This window comes from Telmatherina bonti, assembly GCF_933228915.1.
Source record: "Telmatherina bonti genome assembly, chromosome: 6".
Lineage (NCBI taxonomy): Eukaryota > Metazoa > Chordata > Actinopteri > Atheriniformes > Telmatherinidae > Telmatherina > Telmatherina bonti.
Window position 1 is genome coordinate 8,383,951 of NC_136624.1, and position 14,440 is coordinate 8,398,390.

The following is a 14,440-nucleotide window of genomic DNA, read 5'->3' on the forward strand; positions in this document are numbered from 1 at the left end:
CATGCATTTTAAACAACTCCTCCTAGGGATATTGTCCAACTGACACCCAACTTGCACAGGATGCTCAGGAGGCATGTGTGATTTAAAGTTGTGTTATTTCTTCTAATAGAAGATTTAGTTTAGGAGGGGCGGGCCCTCAAAGTTTTATGTCTTATTAACAAAGACTTATTGCTAAAACTCCCACATAAAACAACATATCAGCACAGGAATCGCCACATTTGATGCCAGTCCCATGATGAACAAAATCTACAATGCAATGATATGACTATGAATTAGCCCCACCCCTTGGCAACAACATGTGTCTGATATCATGAACCAGGAAGTACCTGTAACAAAGCCATGAAATTGTTGATCTTCACCATACTTGCCATGAGTCATGAAAGTTATGCCCTTAATAGAGTAAAATTAAAATATAGTGGAGAAGATAGTAAATGGCTCCATAGCGCCCCCTACAATATTTTAATTAATCAGCCCCGCCCACTACATCGACTGACATGGATATGATTCGGGACACTTGTAGACCCTCCCAGCCCCTTCAAAAAAGTCTCTTGGACATATGGGCTAAATCAAACAGGAAGTCGGCCATGTTGAAAAAGGTGCCATTTTTGGGGTCATTTCTGTCATTTGCTTTGCCATGCATTTTGAGAAATTCCTTCTAAGAATTTTATCCAACTTTAACCCAAATGAGTCAGGATGCTCAAGAGGCATGTGTGATTAAAAGTTGTGCTATTTCTTTTAATAGGGGATATCATTTAGGAGAGGCGGGGCAGCAAAGTAGATGTGATGCAATGAAAAGGAAAACTGACATAACTCCCACAAAAAACGACCAACCTGCACCAAAATTACTACAGATGATGCCAGTCATATCCTTCACATTTCTGCATGTCAATAATTAGATGATAAGTTAGCCCCGCCCCTTGGTGACAGGAAGTGACCCTTCATAAGGCCTAAATGGCCTGAAGTGCAGTCTGGCTGCACTTTAGGTTGAGAGAGGCATGGGAAGGATGTTGGCAGGGGAGGCGGTGGCATTATGCCGAGCGGCGCCATGGTGCGAGGGCCTATATCACCGCTTGCGGTTTTAATTATTATTATTATTATTATTCTCCTAATAAATGAATTGCTTTTTTGGAGGCCTGAACATGCTCAAAAACTCACCAAATTTTGCGTACCCCCCCAAGGGAATGCGAAAAATTTGATATTTTGAGGTGCTCCAGAATGTTTGGGCGAAACTGAATGAGCGCGCCACCTATTTTAGGTGCCCCGCCACTGCATGTCATTAATATTTATGAAAATTCATACACATGATCTACATGCTAGGGCGAACAAAAAATCCTCTTAATGTCATGGTGAAATGTCGACAGGAAGGCGGCCATTTTAGGTCAAAGTCAATATTTTGGCGTTTTAGCACCTCGCATTTTAACGAACTCGTCCTAGAGCTTTTATCCCACTGAGCCACAAATTGCTCAGGATGTTCAGGAGGCATGTGTGATTAAATGTTGTGTTATTTCTTCTAATAGGAGACTTAGTTTACGAGGGGCGGGGCCTCAAAGTTTGATGTCTCGCCAGGAAAAATTAAACGGATATAACTCCCACATAAAGCAACATTTCTGCACCAAATTTGCTAGATATGATGGCAGTCCCCTCCTACAGAGTTCTATATGTCAATATTTTGATTATGAAATAGCCACGCCCCCTGGAGGTCAAAAGTGTTGTTTTTTGCTCACACACCCATAACTCTGGCTTGGTGGACACCACATGGCCCAAATTCACTCAGGCATCACAAAACATGTTGGTGAAGAGATCTTATAAAGGACGTTGCTCTACGCTGCACGGCGTGCCCGTGACGCCATGGCGAAGTTCCATGCGGCGGCGTGACATCATAAATCACTATAAAATTGTCAATTTTGATCTGATCACCCTAAAACTTATAGGGATTAATAAGGGATCAGTCCTGAACAGATTACTGTGACCATTGCTGGTGTAGACCTAAACTCCGCCCACTTACAACAGGAAGTGTTTTTTTGCACGTTTGAGGGTCATGCTTCTAAGCAAATGGTCCAAAACACTTGAGCCTCCTCCAAAACATGTCAAACCCTTTCATGATGCCACAATAAAAACCTCAACTCGCTACGCTAAACGGGACATGGCGAATGGCGGTCCAACGCCATGAAACAGGAAGTACCTGTGACCAAGCCATGGAACCTTGGACCGCAACCATACTTGCCATGACTGATGACAGTAAGGCCCTGAACTAAGCCCCATTGAAACATAATGGAATACATGGAGCATGTCTCTATAGCGCCCCCTACAAAATTTCAATCAATCAGCCCCGCCCACTACATGGACCGACATGGATAAAATTCAGCACAGTTGGAGAACCTTCCAGTACCTTCAAAAAAGTCTCTTGGACATATGGGCTAAATTCAACAGGAAGTCGGCCATTTTGAAAAAGGTGCCATTTTTGGGGTCATTTCTTTGCCATGCATTTTAAACAACTCCTCCTAGGGATATTGTCCAACTGACACCCAACTTGCACAGGATGCTCAGGAGGCATGTGTGATTTAAAGTTGTGTTATTTCTTCTAATAGAAGATTTAGTTTAGGAGGGGCGGGCCCTCAAAGTTTGATGTCTTATTAACAAAGACTTATTGCTAAACCTCCCACATAAAACAACATATCAGCACAGGAATCGCCACATTTGATGCCAGTCCCATGATGAACAAAATGTACAATGCAATAATGGGACTATGAATTAGCCCCACCCCTTGGCAACAACAAGTGTCTGATATCGTGAACCAGGAAGTACCTGTAACAAAGCCATGAAACCTTTGATCTTCACCATACTTGCCATGACTTATGACAGTAAAGTCCTTAATAGAGTAAAATTACAATATAGTGGAGAAGATAGTAAATGGCTCCATAGCGCCCCCTACAATATTTTAATTAATCAGCCCCGCCCACTACATTGACTGACATGGTTATGATTCGGGAAACTTGTAGACGCTCCCAGTACCTTCAAAAAAGTCTCTTGGACATATGGGCTAAATCAAACAGGGAGTCGGCCATTTTGAAAAAGGTGCCATTTTTGGGGTCATTTCTGTCATTTTCTTTGCCATGCATTTTGAGGAACTTCTCCTAAAAATTTTGTCCAACTTTAACCCAAATGAGTCAGGATGCTCAAGAGGCATGTGTGATTAGAAGTTGTGCTATTTCTTTTAATAGGGGATATCGTTTAGGAGAGGCGGGGCAGCAAAGCAGATGTGATGCAACAAAAAGAAAAACTGACATAAATCCCCCAAAAAACAAGCAACCTGCACCAAATTTGCTACAGATGATGCCAGTCATATCCTTCACATTTGTGCATGTCAATAATTAGATGATAAGTTAGCCCCGCCCCTTGGTGACAGGAAGTGACCCTTCATAAAACCTAAATGGTCTGAAGTGCAGTCTGGCTGCACTTTAGGTTGAGAGAGGCATGGGAAGGATGTTGCCAGGGGAGGCGGTGGCATTATGCCGAGCGGCGCCATGGTGCGAGGGCCTATATCACCGCTTGCGGTTTTAATTAGGCCCGAGCACCTTGGCGGTGCGAAGGCCTATTGTAATTGCAGTGTTTATTATTATTATTATTATTATTTTTATTCGGACACTTCGCGTGCTTTTTTGGAGGCCTGAACGTGCTCGAAAACTCACCAAATTTCGCGAACCCCCCCAAGGGAATACGAAAAATTTGATATTTTGAGGTGCTCCAAAATGTTTGGGCGAAACTGAATGAGAGCGCCACCTATTTTAGGTGCCCCGCCACTGCATGTCGTTAATCTTTATGAAAATTTATACACATGATCTACATGCTAGGGTGAACAAAAAATCCTCTTAATGTCATGGTGAAATGTTGACAGGAAGGCGGCCATTTTAGGTCAAAGTAAATATTTTGGCGTTTTAGCACCTCGCATTTTAACGAACTCGTCCTAGAGCTTTTATCCCATTGAGCCACAAATTGCTCAGGATGTTCAGGAGGCATGTGTGATTAAATGTTGTGTTATTTCTTCTAATAGGAGACTTAGTTTACGAGGGGCGGGGCCTCAAAGTTTGATGTCTCGCCATGAAAAATTAAACGGATATAACTCCCCCATAAAGCAACATTTCTGCACCAAATTTGCTAGATATGATGGCAGTCCCCTCCTACAGAGTTCTATATGTCAATATTTTGATTATGAAATAGCCACGCCCCCTGGAGGTCAAAAGTGTTGTTTTTTGCTCACACACCCAGAACTCTGGCTTGGTAGACACCACATGGCCCAAATTCACTCAGGCATCACAAAACATGTTGGTGAAGAGATCTGGTAAAGGACGTTGCTCTATGCTGCACGGCGTGCCCGTGACGCCATGGCGAAGTTCCATGCGGCGGCGTGACATCATAAATCACTATAAAATTGTCAATTTTGATCTGATCACCCTAAAACTTATAGGGATTAATAAGGGATCAGTCCTGAACAGATTAATGTGACCACTGCTGGTCTAGACTTAAGCCCCGCCCACTTACAACAGGAAGTGGTTTTTTCCACGTTTGAGGGTCATGCTTCTAAGCATATGGTCCAAAACACTTGAGCCTCCTCCAAAACATGTCAAACCCTTTCATGATGCCACAATAAAAATCTCAAGTCGCTACGCTAAACGGGACATGGCGAATGGCGGTCCAACGCCATGAAACAGGAAGTACCTGTGACCAAGCCATGGAACCTTGGACCGCCACCAAACTTGCCATGACTGATGACAGTCAGGTCCTGAACTAAGCCCCATTGAAACATAATGGAATAAAGGGAGCATGTCTCCATAGCGCCCCCTACAAAATTTCAATCAATCAGCCCCGCCCACTACATTGCCCGACATGGATAAAATTCAGCACAGTTGGAGAACCTGCCAGTACCTTCAAAAAAGTCTCTTGGACATATGGGCTAAATTCAACAGGAAGTCGGCCATTTTGAAAAAGGTGCCATTTTTGGGGTCATTTCTTTGCCATGCATTTTAAACAACTCCTCCTAGGGATATTGTCCAACTGACACCCAACTTGCACAGGATGCTCAGGAGGCATGTGTGATTTAAAGTTGTGTTATTTCTTCTAATAGAAGATTTAGTTTAGGAGGGGCGGCCCTTCAAAGTTTTATGTCTCATTAACAAAGACTTATTGATAAAACTCCCACATAAAACATCATATCAGCACAGGAATCACCACATTTGATGCCAGTCCCATGATGAACAAAATATACAATGCAATAATATGACTATGAACTAGCACCACCCCTTGGCAACAACAAGTGTCTGATATCGTGAACCAGGAAGTACCTGTAACAAAGCCATGAAACCTTTGATCTTCACCATACTTGCCATGAGTCATGACAGTTATGTCCTTAATAGAGTAAAATTATAATATAGTGGAAAAGAAAGTAAATGGCTCCATAGCGCCCCCTACAATATTTCAATCAATCAGCCCCGCCCACTACATTGACTGACATGGATAAAATTCAGCACACTGATAGACCATTCCAGCACCTTCAAAAAAGTCTCTTGGACACATGGGCTAAATCAAACAGGGAGTCGGCCATTTTGAAAAAGGTGTCATTTTTGGCGTCATTTCTGTCATTTTCTTTGTCATGCATTTTGAGAAGTTCCTTCTAAGAATTTTGTCCAACTTTAACCCAAATGAGTTAGGATGCTCAAGAGGCATGTGTGATTAAAAGTTGTGCTATTTCTTTTAATAGGGGATATCATTTAGGAGAGGCGGGGCAGCAAAGCAGATGTGATGCAACGAAAAGGAAAACTGACATAACTCCCACAAAAAACAACCAACCTGCACCAAATTCACTACAGATGATGCCAGTCATATTCTTCACATTTGTGCATGTCAATAATTAGATTATAAATTAGCCCCGCCCCTTGGTGACAGGAAGTGACCCTTCATAAGGCCTAAATGGCCTGAAGTGCAGTCTGGCTGCACTTTAGATAGAGAGAGGCATGGGAAGGATGTTGGCAGGGGAGGCGGTTGCATTATGCCGAGCGGCGCCATGGTGCGAGGGCCTATATCACCGCTTGCGGTTTTAATTATTATTATTATTATTATTTTTATTCGGACACTTCGCGTGCTTTTTTGGAGGCCTGAACGTGCTCGAAAACTCACCAAATTTTGCGTACCCCCCCAAGGGAATACGAAAAATTTGATATTTTGAGGTGCTCCAGAATGTTTGGGCGAAACTGAATGAGAGCGCCACCTATTTTAGGTGCCCTGCCACTGCATGTCGTTAATCTTTATGAAAATTCATACGCATTATCTACATGCTAGGGTGAACAAAAAATCCTCTTAATGTCATGGTGAAATGTCGACAGGAAGGCGGCCATTTTAGGTCAAAGTCAATATTTTGGCGTTTTAGCGCCTCGCATTTTAACGAACTCGTCCTAGAGCTTTTATCCCACTGAGCCACAAATTGCTCAGGATGTTCAGGAGGCATGTGTGATTAAATGTTGTGTTATTTCTTCTAATAGGAGACTTAGTTTACGAGGGGCGGGGCCTCAAAGTTTGATGTCTCGCCATGAAAAATTAAACGGATATAACTCCCACATAAAGCAACATTTCTGCACCAAATTTGCTAGATATGATGGCAGTCCCCTCCTACAGAGTTCTATATGTCAATATTTTGATTATGAAATAGCCACGCCCCCTGGAGGTCAAAAGTGTTGTTTTTTGCTCACACACCCATAACTCTGGCTTGGTGGACACCACATGGCCCAAATTCACTCAGGCATCACAAAACATGTTGGTGAAGAGATCTGGTAAAGGACGTTGCTCTACGCTGCACGGCGTGCCCGTGACGCCATGGCGAAGTTCCATGCGGCGGCGTGACATCATAAATCACTATAAAATTGTCAATTTTGATCTGATCACCCTAAAACTTATAGGGATTAATAAGGGATCAGTCCTGAACAGATTAATGTGACCATTGCTGGTGTAGACCTAAGCCCCGCCCACTTACAACAGGAAGTGGTTTTTTCCACGTTTGAGGGTCATGCTTCTAAGCAAATGGTCCCAAACACTTGAGCCTCCTCCAAAACATGTCAAACCCTTTCATGATGCCACAATAAAAACCTCAAGTCGCTACGCTAAACGGGACATGGCGAATGGCGGTCCAACGCCATGAAACAGGAAGTACCTGTGACCAAGCCATGGAACCTTGGACCGCCACCAAACTTGCCATGACTGATGACAGTAAGGCCCTGAACTAAGCCCCATTGAAACATTATGGAATAAATGGAGCATGTCTCCATAGCGCCCCCTACAAAATTTCAATCAATCAGCCCCGCCCACTACATGGACCGACATGGATAAAATTCAGCACAGTTGGAGAACCTGCCAGTACCTTCAAAAAAGTCTCTTGGACATATGGGCTAAATCCAACAGGAAGTCGGCCATTTTGAAAAAGGTGCCATTTTTGGGGTCATTTCTTTGCCATGCATTTTAAACAACTCCTCCTAGGGATATTGTCCAACTGACACCCAACTTGCACAGGATGCTCAGGAGGCATGTGTGATTTAAAGTTGTGTTATTTCTTCTAATAGAAGATTTAGTTTAGGAGGGGCGGGCCCTCAAAGTTTTATGTCTCATTAACAAAGACTTATTGCCAAAACTCCCATATAAAACAACATATCAGCACAGGAATCGACACATTTGATGCCAGTCCCATGATAAACAAAATCTACAATGCAATGATATGACTCTGAACTAGCTCCACCCCTTGGCAACAACAAGTGTCTGATACCGTGAACCAGGAAGTACCTGTAACAAAGCCATGAAACCTTTGATCTTCACCATACTTGCCATGAGTCATGACAGTTATGTCCTTAATAGAGTAAAATTACAATATAGTGGAAAAGATAGTAAATGGCTCCATAGCGCCCCCTCCAATATTTCAATCAATCAGCCCCGCCCACTACATTGATCGACATGGATCAAATTCAGCACACTTGTAGCCCCTTCCCGTACCTTCAAAAAAGTCTCTTGGACATATGGGCTAAATCAAACAGGAAGTCGGCCATTTTGAAAAAGGTGCCATTTTTGGGGTCATTTCTGTCATTTTCTTTGCCATGCATTTTGAGAAGGTCCTCCAAAGAATTTTCTCCAACTGTAACCCAAATGAGTCAGGATGCTCAAGCTGCATATCTGATTAAAAGTTGTGTTATTTCTTTTAATAGGGGATATCGTTTAGGAGAGGCGGGGCAGCGAAGCAGATGTGATGCAATGAAAAGGAAAACTGACATAACTCCCACAAAAAACAACCAACCATATTTATAGACATGTATGTACAGATGAACATGCAGGTCCATCTGAAGGAATTATTAATTATGTGAATCAGTTTCATATGTGTTTTATTGTTTAGAAGCAGACTGATTGCTCTTTGATTTATAGACATTTGTTCAGATTCTTGGATAGAGTGGTATTGGATCAGCTCTGTTGATGGATTGATTAAAACATCCAGTGCGGCTAATACTTACAACAATAAGTTACTGAAAACTATATTTATGTAAATGATGTTAACAGTTTTTAACAAATGTCACAGGCATGTTAATAAGCATAATGAATTAAAACTAAACTTGAAGCATTTATGTATTATTCCTCCCTGTTGCTCTTTGTCTGTACTGTGGGGGATTACATGAAAAAGAAAAAATCTGAGGCTTTGGTTCTGAGAATGAGCAGCTAATTCTTGTTTTGAATAAAGTAAAAATAATGTAACATCCATTTATGGAAAACTGGTGGGATTTTTTTTTTTCAATTTCATTAAACACTGTGGCATATTTGATCCACTTTTAGATTATTTTTTTCAATGTATTGAAGCCAGAGTATGTAAGATTTCAAAGTGATTCTTTCCAACACTAGGTGGCAAACGCCATGTAGTGAGCAAAACCACACAACTGCTACCTCTACAAACCACCACAGGGCGGAAGTAGTGAGCTAAACATGCTCCTCACCCCTCCCATCCTCTAAATACAGCGGAACCGTCACCGTCCACAAGACTCAAAGTTTATTTCCATCCAGTATTTCAGCTACACATGAACCGGTAAGTAACTGTTAACACAACAGGCTCTTCGTCATGCTGAAAATGATACTCTCTTATGGTGTTTTTTTTGCAAAGTAGTACGTAAAAATGACAATATCGCGTATGGAATAAACGGTGGTACTAAGAAGAGGCTAAGCTACGTGCTAAGCTAGCTATAGTTGTTAGGCTAAATCTAACTTTATTAATATTTCTGCATATATTCAGCTGATGTTAGACTGAATCAGCCTAACACAGGCAGTCAGACACTGACATAATGCAGAATTTACATGTTTGAATGTTGTTACAGCGATGATCCGTGTACACACTTGTTTTCAGTGATGAATATGACATGTTAAGGTTGCCAGGAAGGCCGAGGCAGGGCTGGTGGACGGTCCGAGGACAAGCGGGTCAGTCTGAGGAAGACGAGCTGCAGCTTCCAGAGATGTGACTGGCTAGCTGTAGTACAGGTAAAATGCAGTTTCATGTTCACTGTTTTGTCTCAAGATATTACTGATAAAAAACATTTATTACAGGAATTCCACAGTATTCCAATAACCAACAATGGTAAACGAGGCTGAAGTTAGCTTCCGATTCGCAATATGTGTAAAGGGCAATTCCACTGAATTTTTCGGAAACACCACATTAGACCAGGTCCTGACAAAAAACTACAACACTTGGACTCTTAAAACCTGGGTTAAAATATTCCACATACTATGCAGATTCAATAAAACATAGTGTCTGATTTGTGAAATCTTTATTCTATTTGTGAAAATGCAAATAAGGGTCATTTCATGACTTTTTTGGCATCTGGACCACATTACATCAGGTCCTGACAAAAAACTAAAACACTTAGACTCTTCAAATGTGGGCTAAAATATTCCACATACTATACCAGTTTTTTGTCAGTACCTGGTCTAATGTGGTGGTGTTTCCAAAAAATTCAGTGTAATTGCCCTTTACACATATTGCAGCCATAAGCTGCGGATCGGAAGCTAACTTCAGCCTCGTCAATGGTAACTGTTTTATGTATTATTTGTTGTTGTAACATAAATGTAATTTTATATTTGAGCTTGTTACCTACTGCTCTGTCTTCCATATGTTACTTGTTGCTTTGGCATCCAGACATTAGTTTTAGATATTACAGTAATATATTAACTTAGTCTCTGAACAAAGTTGGTAGACACAGACCTTCACTAAAAAATCTGATCTTTCACTTTTCACTTTGTTTTCCATCAGTTAGTAAAATGTGGCTCTATTTATCTAACCAATCTTTTGTATAATTTTGCAGAGACGTCTTGATGACATAAATGTGAAGGACCTAAGAAGACTCACATCCCAGCTCCTCAGAAGGAAACAAGGCTTGATTCCCAGTTGCTGTGTGGCTACTGAAGAGCAGTTTCCTGATCTGCACAGACACAACATTGGTTTTATTTTTGGTGTTTGATTCTTTTTTTTTTTTCTAGTAAACCACAATTTAATAGCATTTCTGTGGAATCTATTGTTTACATGTTCGTTGATTGTATTGTTTCTTACTTATAACTTTGTGTTACTAATTAAGTAATTTGAGCTACTTTGTACACTTTGAAGCGTTTTTAAAATAAAGAAATTTAAATGCTTTTCCCCATTTATTCAATACATTCAAGTCATCTAAATAACTGCAGTAGGATGTGATCATACAGGAACAAGATAAAAGTTTATTACAATTTATGACTGTAATAAATACAGATCTAACAGTGTATAAACACAGCACAAATCCCACAGAGAAAAGTCTATGATCCATAAACAGAAGACACAACTATATACAAAAGATGTGAAGTTTAGATTCCACAATAGAAGGTCAATAATTCCTGTTCATGTTTTATGTGTTGCACCCTCGCTGCTGACTTCATACACATTTGTAAACTTTTTTGTTCATTACACTTATGGAAATAATTATAAGATGCAGTGGCCCAAATTCACTCAGGCATCACAAAACATGTTGGTGAAGAGATCTGGTAAAGGACGTTGCTCTACGCTGCACGGCGTGCCCGTGACGCCATGGCAAAGTTCCATGCGGCGGCGTGACATCATAAATCACTATAAAATTGTCAATTTTGATCTGATCACCCTAAAACTTATAGGGATTAATAAGGGATCAGTCCTGAACAGATTAATGTGACCATTGCTGGTCTAGACCTAAGCCCCGCCCACTTACAACAGGAAGTGGTTTTTTCCACGTTTGAGGGTCATGCTTCTAAGCAAATGGTCCAAAACACTTGAGCCTCCTCCAAAACATGTCAAACCCTTTCATGATGCCACAATAAAAACCTCAAGTCGCTACGCTAAACGGGACATGGCGAATAGCGGTCCAACGCCATGAAACAGGAAGTACCTGTGACCAAGCCATGGAACCTTGGACCACCACCAAACTTGTCATGACTGATGACAGTAAGGCCCTGAACTAAGCCCCATTGAAACATTATGGAATAAATGGAGCATGTCTCCATAGCGCCCCCTACAAAATTTCAATCAATCAGCCCCGCCCACTACATTGACTGACATGGATATGATTCGGGAAACTTGTAGACCCTCCCAGTACCTTCAAAAAAGTCTCTTGGACATATGGGCTAAATCAAACAGGAAGTCGGCCATTTTGAAAAAGGTGTCATTTTTGGGGCAATTTCTGTCATTTTCTTTGTCATGCATTTCTAGAAGTTCCTTCTAAGAATTTTGTCCAACTTTAACCCAAATGAGTCAGGATGCTCAAGAGACATGTGTGATTAAAAGTTGTGCTATTTCTTTTAATAGGGGATATCGTTTAGGAGAGGCGGGGCAGCAAAGCAGATGTGATGCAATGAAAAAGAAAACTGACATAACTCCCACAAAAAACAACCAACCTGCACCAAATTTGCTACAGATGATGCCAGTCATATCCTTCACATTTCTGTATGTCAATAATTAGATTATAAATTAGCCCCGCCCCTTGGTGACAGGAAGTGACCGTTCATAAGGCCTAAATGGCCTGAAGAGCAGTCTGGCTGCACTTTAGGTTGAGAGAGGCATGGGAAGGATGTTGCCAGGGGAGGCGGTGGCATTATGCCGAGCGGCGCCATGGTGCGAGGGCCTATATCACCGCTTGCGGTTTTAATTAGGCCCGAGCACCTTGGCGGTGCGAAGGCCTATTGTAATTGCAGCGTTTATTATTATTATTATTAGGCCCGAGCACCTTGGCGGTGCGAAGGCCTATTGTAATTGCAGCGTTTATTAGGCCCGAGCACCTTGGCGGTGCGAAGGCCTATTGTAATTGCAGTGTTTATTATTATTATTATTATTATTATTATTTTTATTCGGACACTTCGCGTGCTTTTTTGGAGGCCTGAACGTGCTCGAAAACTCACCAAATTTTGCGTACCCCCCCAAGGGAATACGAAAAATTTGATATTTTGAGGTGCTCCAGAATGTTTGGGCGAAACTGAATGAGAGCGCCACCTATTTTAGGTGCCCCGCCACTGCATGTCGTTAATCTTTATGAAAATTCATACACATGATCTACATGACAGGACAAACAAAAAATCCTCTTAATGTCATGGTGAAATGGCGACAGGAAGGCGGCCATTTTAGGTCAAAGTCAATATTTTGGCGTTTTAGCACCTCGCATTTTAACGAACTCGTCCTAGAGCTTTTAACCCACTGATCCACAAATTGCTGAGGATGTTCAGGAGGCATGTGTGATTCAATGTTGTGTTATTTCTTCTAATAGGAGACTTAGTTTACGAGGGGCGGGGCCTCAAAGTTTGATGTCTCGCCATGAAAAATTAAACGGATATAACTCCCACATAAAGCAACATTTCTGCAACAAATTTGCTAGATATGATGGCAGTCCCCTCCTACAGAGTTCTATATGTCAAAATTTTTATTATGAAATAGCCACGCCCCCTGGAGGTCAAAAGTGTTGTTTTTTGCTCACACACCCATAACTCTGGCTTGGTGGACACCACATGGCCCAAATTCACTCAGGCATCACAAAACATGTTGGTGAAGAGATCTAATGAAGGACGTTGCTCTACGCTGCACGGCGTGCCCGTGACGCCATGGCGAAGTTCCATGCGGCGGCGTGACATCATAAATCACTATAAAATTGTCAATTTTGATCTGATCACCCTAAAACTTATAGGGATTAATAAGGGATCAGTCCTGAACAGATTAATGTGACCATTGCTGGTGTAGACCTAAGCCCCGCCCACTTACAACAGGAAGTGGTTTTTTCCACGTTTGAGGGTCATGCTTCTAAGCAAATGGTCCCAAACACTTGAGACTCCTCCAAAACATGTCAAACCCTTTCATGATGCCACAATCAAAACCTCAAGTCGCTACGCTAAACGGGACATGGCGAATGGCGGTCCAACGCCATGAAACAGGAAGTACCTGTGACCAAGCCATGGAACCTTGGACCGCCACCAAACTTGCCATGACTGATGACAGTAAGGCCCTGAACTAAGCCCCATTGAAACATTATGGAATAAATGGAGCATGTCACCATAGCGCCCCCTACAAAATTTCAATCAATCAGCCCCGCCCACTACATGGACCGACATGGAAAAAATTCAGCACAGTTGGAGAACCTGCCAGTACCTTCAAAAAAGTCTCTTGGACATATGGGCTAAATTAAACCGGAAGTCGGCCATGTTGAAAAATGTGCCATTTTTGGGGTCATTTCTTTGCCATGCATTTTAAACAACTCCTCCTAGGGATATTGTCCAACTGACACCCAACTTGCACAGGATGCTCAGGAGGCATGTGTGATGTAAAGTTGTGTTATTTCTTCTAATAGAAGATTTAGTTTATGAGGGGCGAGCCCTCAAAGTTTGATGTCTCATTAACAAAGACTTATTGCTAAAACTCCCACATAAAACAACATATCAGCACAGGAATCGACACATTTGATGCCAGTCCCATGATGAACAAAATCTACAATGCAATAATATGACTATGAATTAGCCCCACCCCTTGGCAACAACAAGTGTCTGATATCATGAACCAGGAAGTACCTGTAACAAAGCCATGAAATTGTTGATCTTCACCATACTTGCCATGAGTCATGAAAGTTATGCCCTTAATAGAGTAAAATTAAAATATAGTGGAGAAGATAGTAAATGGCTCCATAGCGCCCCCTACAATATTTTAATTAATCAGCCCCGCCCACTACATTGACTGACATGGATATGATTCGGGAAACTTGTAGACCCTCCCAGTACCTTCAAAAAAGTCTCTTGGACATATGGGCTAAATCCAACAGGAAGTCGGCCATTTTGAAAAGGGTGCCATTTTTGGGGTAATTTCTGTCATTTTCTTTGCCATGCATTTTGAGGAACTTCTGCTAAG